We start from the raw sequence: 14,911 nt of genomic DNA, 5'->3' as shown, positions 1-14,911 counted from the left end.
ACCACCACCTGGATGCCTGCTATTCTTTTGAAAAGAGTGTATATTATTGACATTATTATTAAATATATTATATGTAATAATAATGTACATGTATTATGTACAGTACATTCTTATTATTGCATTTGTTTGTCATTTGCTACACAAAGGGGTATTGAGCAATGTTATACATTGAGCTCAACATTCAGTTTAGACAACTGGTAATTACTGAAAACACAGTGAGCAAAAATGAATTAATTTGTCTCCATATTCATCTTAGACAGGTGACCAATGCCGCAGATTGTGAAGGCCAACAATGTTATCAGGATTAAACAGAGGTTTCCTGCCTAACATCTAAGAAAAAGGGCAGCCTTTAAACGTTTGCTGTTGTACCAATGGAATGAACAGAAGAAGGGCAGAGCAACACTCTGGACGTTGATGCCCCGCAGATTTCAAAGAAAGAATCAAAGAGTCCCTTTTCTCGAATCACAAGTCCACTAATGAAACTATGGCAATTGACTCTCTGATTATCAGACCATACCGCTTCATTAAAAACATAATGCATTTAATATTTCCCTTTTGCTTCCCAACGGGACTTCATCCGTGCAAATCAATGCACATTTTGTCATAAAAGCTTAAATACCATCTTAAAACCTCATCTTTATGAAACTAGGTAGAAGTACACCTTCTAATTATATTCTTAACTGTCTAAATAATGCCTTTAACATATTTGTAATCATTGTTTTCATTTCCAACCTCCTCATCTTTTTCTATAAAATTATTGTTTAGAGGAAAAAAGTTCTCTTTCCAGCTTTCGTTTAAGAAATGGTTCAACTGATCATACTGAAGCTTTTTGTTTGCTCAAAAAGAATATGAAGCCAAGCTGGATTGTTTCCCTGCAGCTCGGCTCGCTGCAGGGAGGGCTCTTTAGACATGATGAACATGCTGATTACCCAATCAGGTCTTGATCTGTTGCTAATCAACCAATCAAACTATTTGTTTCCTTAGTGCAGCTAATGCTTGAATAAGACTCCCAAAAACGATTGCTGATACAGATATAGATAGATATGGTGTGTGTGTGTGTGTGTGTGTGTGCGCACCCATATGTGCGAAAATGTGTCAATGCATGTGCTTCAAATTAAGAGAGAGTGAGAGAGACAGACAGACAGACAGACAGACAGACAGACAGACAGACAGACAGACAGACAGACAGACAGACAGACAGACGACAAATAGGGAGATTGTGTGGAATAGACAAGGGTATGTCGAGTGTGTGCAGAAAAGGAGAGGAAACAACAGAAGAGCGAAAAAGTAAAAAAAAAAGTAAAATTGAATGCTGCCATTCACCATCTGTTTCTACGTGAGAGAGGGAGGATGTGTTTGTGTGCATGCAAGATGATCAAAGCTGTTCTGAATGCTACTTGTCATCCGTCTCTTTCTCTATTTCCGTCTGAATGACGTAAACATATTTTTCTGATCCATTATGTGATCTGAGCAACTGAATGAGCGAGTGGACACAGAGGTAGTGGATAAATTGGATAAACCCTGTATCAAAGTGGAGCGTAAGGTGTGAGTACCAGAGGCATGAGTCGAAGGGTTCTTCAACATTAAAGGAAACCCATACTACCAATGATAATGACCCTCATACCAAAGATAATGACCCTCATATCAATGATAATGACCCATATACCAAAAGCAATGACCCTCGTACCAATGATAATGACTCTCATACCAAAGATAAGGCCCCTAGTACCAACGATAATAACCTGATGTCTTCCAGATATATGTAGGTGTAGGTGCCTGCCAATTAGATGTATTGTCTGCCAGGTAGGTGTCTGCCAGGTAGATTTAGGTGTCTTCCAGGTAGATTTAGGTGTAGGTGTCTTCCAGGTGGATGTAGGTGCCTGCCAGATAGAGGTGTATGTGTCTCTGCCAGGTAGACTTAGATGTAGGCGTCTGCCAGGTAGATGTAGGTGTCCACCAGGTAGATGTAGATGTCATTGTTTGCCAGGTAGATATAGGTGTAGGTGTCTTCCAGGTGGATGTGGGTGTAGTTGTCTTCCAGGTAGATGTTTTTTAGCTGTGATGATTGATTTTCCCCCCCCCCCCCCCCCAATAAAAAATAAAAAAATCGGTAAAAATTAATGATACAATTATAAATAAGAAAATAAAAATGTGTAAAATAGGCCAGTTCTGCTCTGTGCGGAAGAGAATTGGCACTCCGAGAATTCGCGCACTTCTTTACAAGACCGGTAACCATAGCAACGCCGGTAAACAAAAGCACTCCGGATGGCCGTAGTGCTCCCCGCACTTCAGCCATCCGGAGGCGCACAGATATTTTGGCCGTGATATTATCTGTAAAATTATATTATACTATTATATATAGAACGTTATAAGACGCTATCACCGAGTGTGAGAGGCGAGTTGACGAGAAGATGGCGGTTGACCTAGTTTCAAAGTTTATACCTTTTATACTCGGTAATACCGGCGTAACGTGTTGACACGACTACTACTACATGTTCCAAATCTGTTAACATATTCTCCATCCATTAAAAGAGAAAGATCAGTTAAGTCATTAATTAGTCTGAAATATACCAGCCAGCACATACACATTTGACTAGCAGATTGGCTCCCGCCTAGCAATAACGTCAATGGTGGAGCTCTGGCTAACTGTCAATTCACCTGCACAACTCGTTAATGCCTGACTTCGGAATAAATCCGTTATTTTTGAGCAGTTAGATGCATCCCCCTCCAGCATCCGCTTCTTCTTTATTCTGGCATTTTCAGCCCCTCCTTTCTCTTTTCTCTTCTTGCCTTCCATGAGTGCCACAACAAGCAAAAGCAAGCAACCACGAACTTGCTCGCCTTCTCTGTCTGAGGTGTCTTTAGGGTCATGCCATTAGACGTGGGGCCGCTCATATATCCCCCTGCATTTCCGAAAATGGACTTGACCTGCAAGCTGTTTATTGAATAGACGCATTTCCCAATCCCAGGAGTCTTTGCTCCATTCTACGTCAATTCAAGAACAAACTAATTAAAGTAAACTGTTGTTCGTATTATTTATTTATGGCTATGAAAGTTCTGTAACGCCTGAATAATGAAGAATTAAATGAAGTAAGAAAAAATAATATAAAAAAAAAACATGAATGAGACATAGAGAGTAAGCAAGTGGTATAAATATTGGTTGGATGTTCTCGAGACATGTATTGTTTATTTCCGGGGATTTTCACGGCGTCTTGACGGGGAATAAATTATGCTCAGGGCCGGCTTGCAGACGCCTCGCGGCCGCTCACAATTGCAGGCCAGTCCACCTAACCTCGCTGGCCGGCCGGCCGGCCGGAAAATCTCCCGATCGTCCCGACGGCCACTCCGCCTCTGGATGTAGGTGTAGGTGTCTGCCAGGTGGATATAGGTGTCGTGTCTTCCAGGTAGATGTAGGTGTCTGCAGGGTAGATGTTGATGTAGGTGTCTGCCAGGTGGATGTGAGTGTCTGCCAGGTGGATGTAGGTGTAGGTGTTTGCCAGGTTGATGTAGATGTAGGTGTACACCAGTTAGATGTCTGAGATCTTGAGGTCACCAAAACACTGTTGTTGTTGCACAATTGCACAAAGCTATTGGCTGGTGCATGCGTGGGCTTGGTGCAGTTTGTTATCATGCTCTGATTATGTGCGTCTTCTTTAACAGCACAGTGTTGGCTTAGAGAACTGAACCCTTTTAGATGTTTTCTTCCATGAAATCTGTTAGGACCACTCCACCAGCCTGGGGGAAGAGTTGGTGGGGTCACAACCTTAAGTGCTTTTATAAATTTAACCTTCACCTTTAAATTTCACATCCATTCTAGTTCTTCCATTCGCTTCCATCTCGTAATGTGCACGTGGAGCGTGGTATTCCCTCACCGCAGTTGTTGTGTGTGCTGTCCTTTTGTCCACTTCCACATTCATCAATATGTTTTCATAGACTGCATTGTATAGAAGGTTTGGTGCAACTATACTGGGGAAGGAATCTGCCAAGTCCATCTGTATAAAAATTTTTTTTGCTGCAAACACAACATCCACAGGGTTCTCGAGCAAAAATAATATGTCTTTTCCGTTTCCACATAAAGTGTGAATGCCCTATTTTAGATCAAATTTGGACACTCCTCCCCTGGCGCTCTTCCCAGTGTAGAGCGGGTCCTCTTGCGTTCTGGTTGTTATCGTTGCGATTTTGTGATAGTACCATTGTACCACCTTCTCACATCTGACAACAACCTAGCCCCCTTTCTTTCTAACATCAGACATTAGCCATGCCCCCTTCCCTTCTCACATATTCACTAACCACGCCCCCTCCCCTTCTCACATATACACTAACCACGCCCCCTTCCCTTCTCACATCTTCACTAACCACGCCCCCTCCCCTTCTCACATCTTCACTAACCACACCCCCTCCCCTTCTCACATCTTCACTAACCACGCCCCCTTCCCTTCTCACATCTTCACTAACCACGCCCCCTCGCCTTCTCACATCTGACACTAACCACGCCCCCTCGCCTTCTCACATCTTCACTAATAATATAAATAATACATTTCATTTAGAGGCGCCTTTCAAGGCAACCAAGGTCACCTTACAGAGCATAAAGTCATCAATAAATCGTTTAAAAACAAGACATTGTGGAAAAAAATTATCATAAATAACTAAATAAATGAATAAAACAAAAACAAGACAAAACAAACAAACAATCAAGACAGTGATCAGTTAGACGTTGTGTGCGAGTTTGAACAGGTGAGTTTTGAGTTGTGACTTGAAGGTTGTAATGGTGTCTGACTGTTTTATGTGTGGGGGGAGGGAGTTCCAGAGCCTGGGTGCTGAACAGCTGAATGACCGGGGCACCCATTGTAATGAGTCCACCACGCTACGACACTAACCACGCCCCCTCGCCTTCTCACATCTGACACTAAACACTCTCCCTCTTACATTTTCACTAACCACGCCGCCTCTCCTGAACCTAACCACACCCCCTCTCTCTTAGACCAGGGAGTTCACTATAGTTCTGCACTTTCCCTGAAGACACTCAATGGGGTTCATTCTGGGTCCAAATGAGAGGAAACAACGGAAGAGCGAAAGAAAGTTCAGTAAAATGTAATGCTGCCCTTCACCATCTGTTTCTACGTGAGAGAGGGAGGATGTGTTTGTGTGCTTGCAAGATGATCAAAGCTGATCTGAATGGGGTCCATTCTGGACATAGATGCGTCAACATGTTTTCATTTTGATATCCCTGCGACGCGGTTGAGGTGCAGTTGGGCAAGCTCTCTATGGCTGCATCATTACACACTGTCATGTCATTTTAGGGGTGAAGGAAAACAAGAACACACAGCGGGACGAGAACATGCTAATTACTCACGCTCCAGTCCGATCCAATCAACAGTAACGGATCCTAAACTGGTTTGTAGGTTTGATCCTTGGCAGCAGTCTCTTAGCGGGGATAGAACCCACACAGAAGATCCAAGATGTCTTTCAATCATAGCATTTAAGTCTAGTAGTATGTTCAATGGAAATAATAATGGAGAGGGCCTGGTTGATGCGTCTCCTGCTTCATGTGTCCCTCATATTAAAGGGGCCGGGGGGTTCTGAAGGAGGTTGACATGCCCACGGTTGACAGCCTCATGTTTCATTACGTCGGCCCTCATTCACATCGGGACAGAGCTGCAGTGAGCGTGATTCAGTGGATGCACACTCTTAACTCATACACACACGCACACGCATACACACACAAAAACCGAGCCACTAGGTCTTTAGTGTGATTATGGAGATGGATGTTGAGGATTTGTTTAACAGTGTCAGCCCATACGGGTCAATTATGCAGCAGGAGGGAAGTTGAAATTGTGGTCAGTCTCCGGTAGTTTGCATGGCACATTATAGAGTTTATTTCACAAGTATGTGTTAATGATGTTGTGTGTGTGTGTGTGATTGTGTGTGCACGTCAGTCCCTGGTTAATTTTATGGCAAAGTGTGTGTGTGTGTGTGTGTGTGTGTGTGTGTGTGTGTGTGTGTGTGTGTGTGTGTGTGTGTGTGTGTGTGTGTGTGTGTGTGTGTGTGTGTGTGTGTGTGTGTGTGTGTGTGTGTGGTTGTGAGCGCAGCGATGGCACAGTTGACCAACCCCCAGAGTCCATTAAAGGGATTATGAAGATGTGTGTGAAACCTAGTTGACAGTCTGTCAGGGCTTCGCATTCAAATCATTGCATCGGATATTATCAGATGGCCCTTCTCACAGGACAAACATCGCACATTAACACAGAGCTGCAGAATTACATTTCCTACAGCACACGGCTGTCCATTAGCCAGGAGAGCTCTAGATGCCAATGGGTTGCCCCATTACCCATTAGAAAACACATGTAGAAGACACCGAATGTGAAGGAAACCTTTTCATGAAACTAAACACACGTATGAAGTAATTAATGTTGGCCAAGTGAAAATGTTACTTAGTCTATAAAAGAATCTCCAGGCATCACATAATGAATGTGAAACTCTAAAATGTGTTTTTGAAAAAACATCCCCCGTGATGGGACAGACAAAGGGCTTATCTTACAATCGCATTGAGGTGGGTTGAACAGAAACTCTTTAGACACAAGGCTAATGTGAACGTGTGGTTGAATTAATTGAATTATAGAGAGAATCGCATGCCAATTTAAAATGAATGAATATTCCAGTTAAACGGTTAACGCATGTTAGAGCCTGAAACACCTATTAGCTGGAGTTCCCACATTGTTTCAAGAAATTCAACACAAAACAACTTAGATAAAGGTGCAGTTAGAAATAGCTTTTACTACGCATTTGGTGCAATAATTCAAACGTGCAAGGCCGGAACATGATACAATAATCTCCCAATGTATCGGTGATACTGCATCCATCTGAGCAGATAACCGGGGCGCGTTGTTAATCTTTCTGGGAACACGGTATAATCAACCACTCCCGGGTCAATGCTCTGACGGCCGGGTGGGAACATCTTAACACAACCGAACACTCCCCCCTGTTGTCAGACTTGTTGACAGCATCTTGTACCAGACTGACGAATGGTCCTCGTGTTGTGGGGGCTTTCGCAGAACTCTGACTCATCGGTCAAAACAACGCTGCATAAAAGCACATAAAAACAGGCTGGGGAAAACAGGGTGCGCACACCTTATTAAATATAGACCGGGCGGGCGGACCTGAAAGAAGAGCAAGGTCCCTGAATTGTGCGGAAACTCATCGCCTGACACAATGGACCCCTGCATGGATAACTATGAACACAGTGGCCTGGGAAGGAGCAGAACGCAAGAGGACCCGCTCTACACTGGGAAGAGCGCCAGGGGAGGAGGCTGAGCACAGAGAAACCCACGCGATAGGGTCTGGCTCAATCAGGGATTGGAGGAGATGCTGTGTTAAAGATGATAGGTGGAAACAGGTGAGGGATTGAAGAGAACGATATAATGGATGGGGAGAGGGGGAAGCAAGGAAGGAAGGATACAGAGTCAGGAAGAGGACCAAGAAAAACGGAATGAAGGATGGAGAACAAGGAGGAGGCTGCGATGAAGAACACTGCAGAGGAATAGGAAAATGCTGAGATAGAGGCTACACTTGACACGGGGAGAATGAAGAGGGTTAATTGTAGCCCTTTGAAATAACTCAAGTGATTCCCTATCCTCTGGCTGTTACTCGTCTGAGGATGGACAGGGCAGTTCAATCAGACGATAGCCATGAGCAACTCCTACTTTTCTCTGTGAGAATGAGATGAAGATGAAGAAAAAGAAGAAGAAGAAGCAGATTAGGAAAGAGAGACACAGCGATATAAATGGAGGTGGTTGGTGGAGTTTTGCTGCTACACTACGTATTTAAATACGTTTTGTCATGGTTTGTGCTCCTACTCAATCTTCAAATCGGCATATAACTACCTCCCCCAGCCGTCACACTGTTTATAATTTGTTCATAACATGATTAATATTTAGCATGTAAATAGATTAATTTGGTGCAAGCACTGTTAAGAGGGTTTCAGTATGGAACATCAACACTTCTATGATGGAACTGGAGGCTTGTCACACAAAAATGTTCGAGTAGCATTTGAATGTGTAGTCAAGAAAATCAATAAGTAGGTGCGTGAGAGTGTTAGAGTGAGTGCGTAACTAAATATTACTTTTCCTCGAATAGAATTCATAAATTAATAAAAGTCACAATCTAATATATTCTCTCCTATAAATCAATTGTAAAAATAACTTGATTTACTTGTCAGTATGATCATTTATGTCTAAATCCCTTGAAATAAGGGTTATTATGTAGTTGTCAGTGGATTAAGCCTGCTCATTTATTCATGAACTAGAATTAGAACGGTGATATTGGTAAATAAGTCATAACGAACCAACAATGTACCATTACTCTGGTAACCACTACAATTCTTAACCTCTTCTCAGGTTTTTGACAATATAATTTTGTTGGTTTTCAGGATCGATCAGAGAATTCAGACCAAGATAGACTATTAAAGTTAATCCAAAAGGAGTACACACACACACACATACACACACACACACACACCAATTTTCCTTTGACTTTTTGTACACTGTGTGCATGGCTGTGTTCATTTCATGAGAGGAGAAACAGGAGAAACAATCCGAGGAGAAGAGGCGGTTGGCACAATGGCAGCGAGCCAACTGAGCAGAGATGAATTTGGAGGGCAAGGTAGATAAATGGAAGAAAGAAAAATAGAGGTTGAAACTCTAGAGATGTGCTTGTGATAAAACAATAGCGGCAGTGGAATAAGGAAAGCTCCATCCGGGGCGCTCAATGCTGTGTCGCTGAGCGTTGATGTCACGTTCAATGAAATGCAAATATAAGCATGCATATTAATGTCGCTGACAAAAACATTGTCTGTGTGCACAGGGTGGTCGTTTGCAATCGAAATAGGCATATTATTTCTGTTATCCGTTAACATTAAGGGAAGTCTGACTTTCTTGGAGAATAGTGAGATTAAACCAGCAGCAATGTTTTTAATAGACACCGCACAAGGTTAACATCTGTGGACTGAAGAGCAATCAATATTTGGGAAGCCCTTTCTGTGTCGACACAGCCTCACACTTTGAATCAGCCCTATTGTCTGTTCTATGGTGTGATTGGCTCTGACAATAATGACACAAACCACCTTGTTTCCTGTAATTACATCATGTTTTGAAGGCCAGGACAATATAATTCACAGCCACAAGGGAAACTATGTTTAGTGAATTATCTCTGCGTAAGACTGGAGAATTTAGGAGCAGAACAACGGCATGGTAATTACAACCGCTCACAAGCAGGGGAATGCTGGAAGTAATTGAGACTAATTGCATGACAATAGTTGTTTAGTTCCCATAAAAACAAGAGGTATAATGGAAGGTGCTTGGTAATTATACTGATGCAGTTAGGCAAAAAAAATGTTTTAAACTATCCTGGTAATTGAAGGAGAGTCAACAATGCCTCCCCTTTTCGAACCAGTTTGACCAATCTAATGGCTGGGTCACTTTCACACATAGTGCTATTCGATAGATCATTACACCTGTTTGTATTAAGGCAGGAACCACTGTTGAATCATAATTCATCGTCTGAATTTAAGTATTTTTAACTGATACACCAACTCTACCAATTAAACAATTCACTTTACTACTGTAGACATTAGCTGCTTATTAGGTCTATAGCATCGGGTTTGTCTGTACAACTGCCGGGACACAATCAAGGTGCTCATCGCTAAATGGACACAATTTCTAACGTTTCCTTTTATCATTTTAGAGAATAGATGAAAACAGTGTTAACGGCGGCAGAATTTACAATATGTGATACCACCTTAATTCCTCTTTACATCATTAATGTACTATATTGTATAATGTGTGTATATATATATATATCTATGTGTGTATGTGTATATATATATTATATATGTGTGTGTGTGTGTGTGTGTGTGTGTGTGTGTGTGTGTGTGTATGTACCCTATATATATATATATATCAGTGGAGGCTTCTCCATTGAGGAGAGGGAGGAAGATCCTCCCTAACATTGTTGAGAATAAAAAATGTAGATTGCCCAGACTATTGTAATGAATTAATGCCCTTAAATATTACTACTTTATTGCCTTTGAATATATAATGTTCGTTTCCCTGGGTAAAGGGACATTAGCACCCCCTATCGCCTATTGACAATTACTTCAGGGAGGAACGTCCTCCCTTTGCCACCGTTCACTCCCATTCATTTTCCCGAAAGTACTGGCGGCCGGTGGATAACATGGGTTTCAATGGGAGAGAGGAGGAAAATCCTCCTCTGAGCGGGTGGGACCTTAAGGGGTCTGATTCGCGCAAAAATCTATCCGTCTGCGCTATGAACCAATAAGCAGGATCCCTGGATGTTGAGCAGTGTTGCCAGATTGGTCCGATTTCCCACCCAATTGGGCTACTTTTAACCATGTTAGGCTGGAAAGATCATCATTGGGCGGGAAATCTGCCCAATCTGGCAACGCTGTCGATAGCAAACCCGGTCTGCATTGCCGCGGTGTTCAGTCTGAGAGACGCAGAGCAAGTGAAATCTGCGATAGCGAGATCCTAAATGCACAATGGAAACATTGGAAACGGAGGACATTGTTAACGTCTTATTACAAAAAGCATTCCATTCATTCAGTTACAGTGCTAAGTTAGCGACCAAAGAAAGAGGTAGACCACTTCCCAAAATCAAGGTCACCAGAAGTAATGGCAACGTCAGTGTTGTGAGTGCTACATGGTTTGCTAGGTACGCATGACTTACTGGTAGCATTACAAGCAATTGTAACTGAAAATAAACATAGCTAAATAACTTCAGTCAGTGAGGGCAAAAATAGGCCCAATGATAGGCCCAGATTTTTTTATTTACTTTTACAAATCAATAGTAGGCCTGATTTGACTAATATGCTTTGCATCCTTTCCTTCTCAAATGACAGTGATGCCACTGGTGGCTTTGTATACATTTTGTTCACATAACTCCCTCCCTGCTATTTTGTAGTTCACCAAAACACCCTGAAACAACTTGAGTCTCACATTCTTATGCCACCATACACCAACAGTGCAAGCAGGCCAATGGCAACCAAGCGCGCAGTCCTTCCTCCCTCACTTTAAAAACCACCAGCCGCCACTGATATATATATATATATATATATATATCAGTAGAGGTGTTTTTAGTCTAATTGACAGCGCAAATGTTTGCCTAATTTACCCTGTGATTAGGGCGTTGCAACAAAAGTCATTACCAAGGGCGGTGGATTCTTAAAGGGACACTGTAAAAATTACTCCCATCTAGTGGTACAATTGTATATTGCATTCAAACTAATAGTGCTCGCTTGTTCAAAAACTACGGTGGGCAGTATGTGCCAAGAAGCTGTGTCATGACATCCAATACTACCTCATCGAGTCATTCGAGTGATGATGAGGTTCGTTATTTCAAACTGCATTGAATCATTAGTGTAAGCTAATGATGTATGAGTAATTACTCCTCGAGCAAGATCGTGAATTATTTCAGTCATTATTCACGCTGGCTCAGAGAGAAAACGCGTTTGCATTTCCTGTACCACGTAGTGCTTTTTGTCCCTCTCTGCAGTTCATAGACCGGAAGAACATGGAAGCCTCCATGAAGCTTACCCGTCCTATGTAACTACATATTAATTATTCTTCGCTCAGGAGGATAAGTGAGATTTTTGGCAGAGATAATTTTACACCAATGAGGACTTATTTATGAATGAATACGTTGATTTGAGGTAATAAATGACTTAAAATATTACAGTGTCCCTCTAAATGTGCATAGAAGCAGCACTAAAATATAGTCATGCATAGTCAACCTACCTGGGGCTTAATTAATGTATTTACTCATGTAAAGTCAAGATCGGGACTCCCTCTTGGCCAAAAGACTGTGTGTGTGTGTCTCTGTCTGTGTTTGTGGCATGCAAATATTACTTATGTTATGGATAATACCAGCTCAGTGCTTCTATCTAAATGAGTTAATTGTGAACAATACATAACCATTTAACAAGTCTTCTTTGAATATTGCATAAAGTTGCCTAGTAACGGGGACGCTGGCGAGTCTAACGCCGCTCTGTCTGGCTTGTTTTTATTCAGTATTTTTAATATTTCTCACGAATGCATTGAACATTTTGTTGTTGTTTTGGTCTTTAGTAGTTTACTAGTTATATATAGTCACTTTTCGCTATTGTAAGTACGCCAGTTTTCTTTATTTTTACGTGTTTTATACGTGGAGTCGTACAGTTGCTTGGCAGTCGCGATGTTCTTTTTCTTTATCTTACTAGTCTTTTAACTTTTTATTAGTTATCTTTTGCTTACTTTCAACACCTTCTGTCTGAAACCCTTCCGGACCTCGGATCGGACTACCATTCTCCCCTTCTACCCCTGGAAACTGGTCGCTAGCTAGCCAGCTGGTGACTAGGATGCTACCTGTACGTGCCACTGCTGTCAGCTGTCCGGGACCTGCCTGCAGCGCTGGGCCATTGATTAGCTGGCTGCCGGGAGAGCCATTGCGGGGTGACTACATGCTAGCTGGCTGCTAAAACCCGGCCCTCCGTCATCGTCCCCTGCTTAAACACTTGTATTCCATCTCCGAGCTCCTCCAACTACGCTCTTCACCATGCACTCCTCCCGGACACATTATATCCAACACAATCAAAGAACTCGGACTCCATCGTCTGCCACGATATGTCCACAGAGGCAGCCGGAGGACGTTTGTTTACTCCGGCTCAGAAGATTCCATTTCCTCACTGTGGGCCAATCGGCACCTGCCAAAGACACGACGTCATCAACATTACAACCACTCCGTGCGCACTGTTTATCTCACTCCGCTACCCAGAGCTCCTCAACCCGTCACCAACAAAAACTCATCTCATCTGAAATGTGCACTTCTCAACACCCGTTCACTTAACAAAAAAGAGGACTTCTCCTCAGTGAATTTATTTCTAATTCAGCACTGGATTTTCTCTGTCTCACTGAAACCTGGCAAAAACCCATGGACTATTTTTCACTCAATCAAGCCACGCCCCCTGGATACTCTTACATTGACAAACCTCGTCTGGATGGTCGTTCTGGCGGTGGAATTGCCATCATCCATCGACATGACATCAAAACCAGTGCAACATCCATCCCAACCCCTTCTTCATTTGAATCCCTTTCTTTTAAACTATCTGGTCCCAAGCCCCTGGTCATTGCAGTCATTTACCGTCCCCTAAGCCCGACCCTGCGTTTCCCTCTGATCTATCGGCATTCCTTACCCAGCTCTGTGCTATATCTCCATCCGTTCTCCTCCTGGGCGATTTCAACATTCATGTGGACCTCTCTGTCTGCCAACCCGCAATCGAACTTCTGGAAATCCTCTCATTCTTCAACATAACCCATCACATCGATTTTCCAACTCATAACAAAGGCCACACCCTGGATCTGGTCTGTTCCACTGGCATCACAATCGGTCACCTGGCCAGTAACAACCTCCACATCTCCGACCATCTGGCCATTACTTTTCAAACTCACACTCCCTCCCCCCATGAGAAGCAAAAACGCACCATCACTTTCCGCAACCTCAAATCCATCAACCCATCCTCTATTTCCACACGTCTTTCTGAGTCCATTGCTAAACTCACCATCACCCACAACAACTCCCCCGACAACCTGGTTAACTGCTATAACTCATCCCTCTCATCCTGCCTTGACCAGCTTGCACCTGTTCAGTCTAAATTGGTCTCATTCTCCCACTCTGCCCCATGGTACACTGACGAACTCCGCCATCTCAAATCCAAACGAGGCCAACTGGAACGGCTTGCCCACAAAACAGGTCTTACCGTCCAACAGGAAATTTACAAACAACACCTCCAGCTATACAACGACCCCCTGAACTCAGCCTGCTCCTCCTACTACTCAGGAATCATCCAGTCTGGCAGCAGCAATCCAAGGACCCTCTTCAACAACATTAACACACTCCTCAAGCCATTGGACACCATCTCTCACTCCTTCTCAGTTGAAAAATGCAATAACTTCCTATCCTTCTTCAATGATAAAATCAGCACAATCCACAGCCAGTTGACCATCGACCCCGCCCTACGTCCTAAACCGGATCCCCCCCTAACCACCTTCAATCCTTCTCCACATTTGCTACCATCACCTCCTCTGATCTTTCCTCCATAGCCTCAACCATGAAATCAACAACCTGCAACCTGGACCCGCTCCCCACCACACTTCTAAAGGCCTGTCTCCCCACTCTCTCCACCCTCATCACTAACACTGTAAACTCCTCTCTATCCTCCGGCCATGTCCCCTCCTCCCTAAAGCTTGCATCAGTCACCCCCGTACTAAAGAAACCTGGCCTGGATCCTGATTCCCCTAACAACTACCGCCCCATCTCCAATCTACCTTTTCTTTTATTAAGAATTTTGTTCATTTTACAGACAAACAATACAAGACAACACAACAAGGCACATATAATGCAATTTGCTCTCACATATAGCACATATAATAGATGTTCTTGTCACAGTAGACAGTGTGTTACAGTCATTGTAATTACATCTGCTAACTTACATTGTTTACAGGGGAGAACAAATGAAAACAAAACTAAACAAAACAGAAACAAAAAGTACTCAATCCGTCTTATCATCCAACCAACCATCAACATCCATGTTGTTATTTTCAAGGAAGTTGTAGAAAATGTTCCATATTTCCCAAAACTTGTCAAGTCTATTTTTTGTTGTGTAACTTATCTTTTCCAAAGCTAAGTAAGAAGTCATTCCCTTCAACCATTGTGATGTGGCACAGGGTGTATCTGATTTCCATGAGAGAGCAATACATCGTTTGGCTTCCAGAAAACAAATATTCAGAAGAGACCTCATTTTTTTAGAGGTAGTGAAGTCTTCTGGATCGATATTCAATAGGCACAATTTAGGACTAAGAGGCAC

Source organism: Gadus chalcogrammus, chromosome 16 (genome assembly GCF_026213295.1).
Source record: "Gadus chalcogrammus isolate NIFS_2021 chromosome 16, NIFS_Gcha_1.0, whole genome shotgun sequence".
Taxonomy (NCBI): domain Eukaryota; kingdom Metazoa; phylum Chordata; class Actinopteri; order Gadiformes; family Gadidae; genus Gadus; species Gadus chalcogrammus.
The sequence above is the reverse complement of the archived record's forward strand: the minus strand, read 5'-3'. Positions refer to the sequence as shown.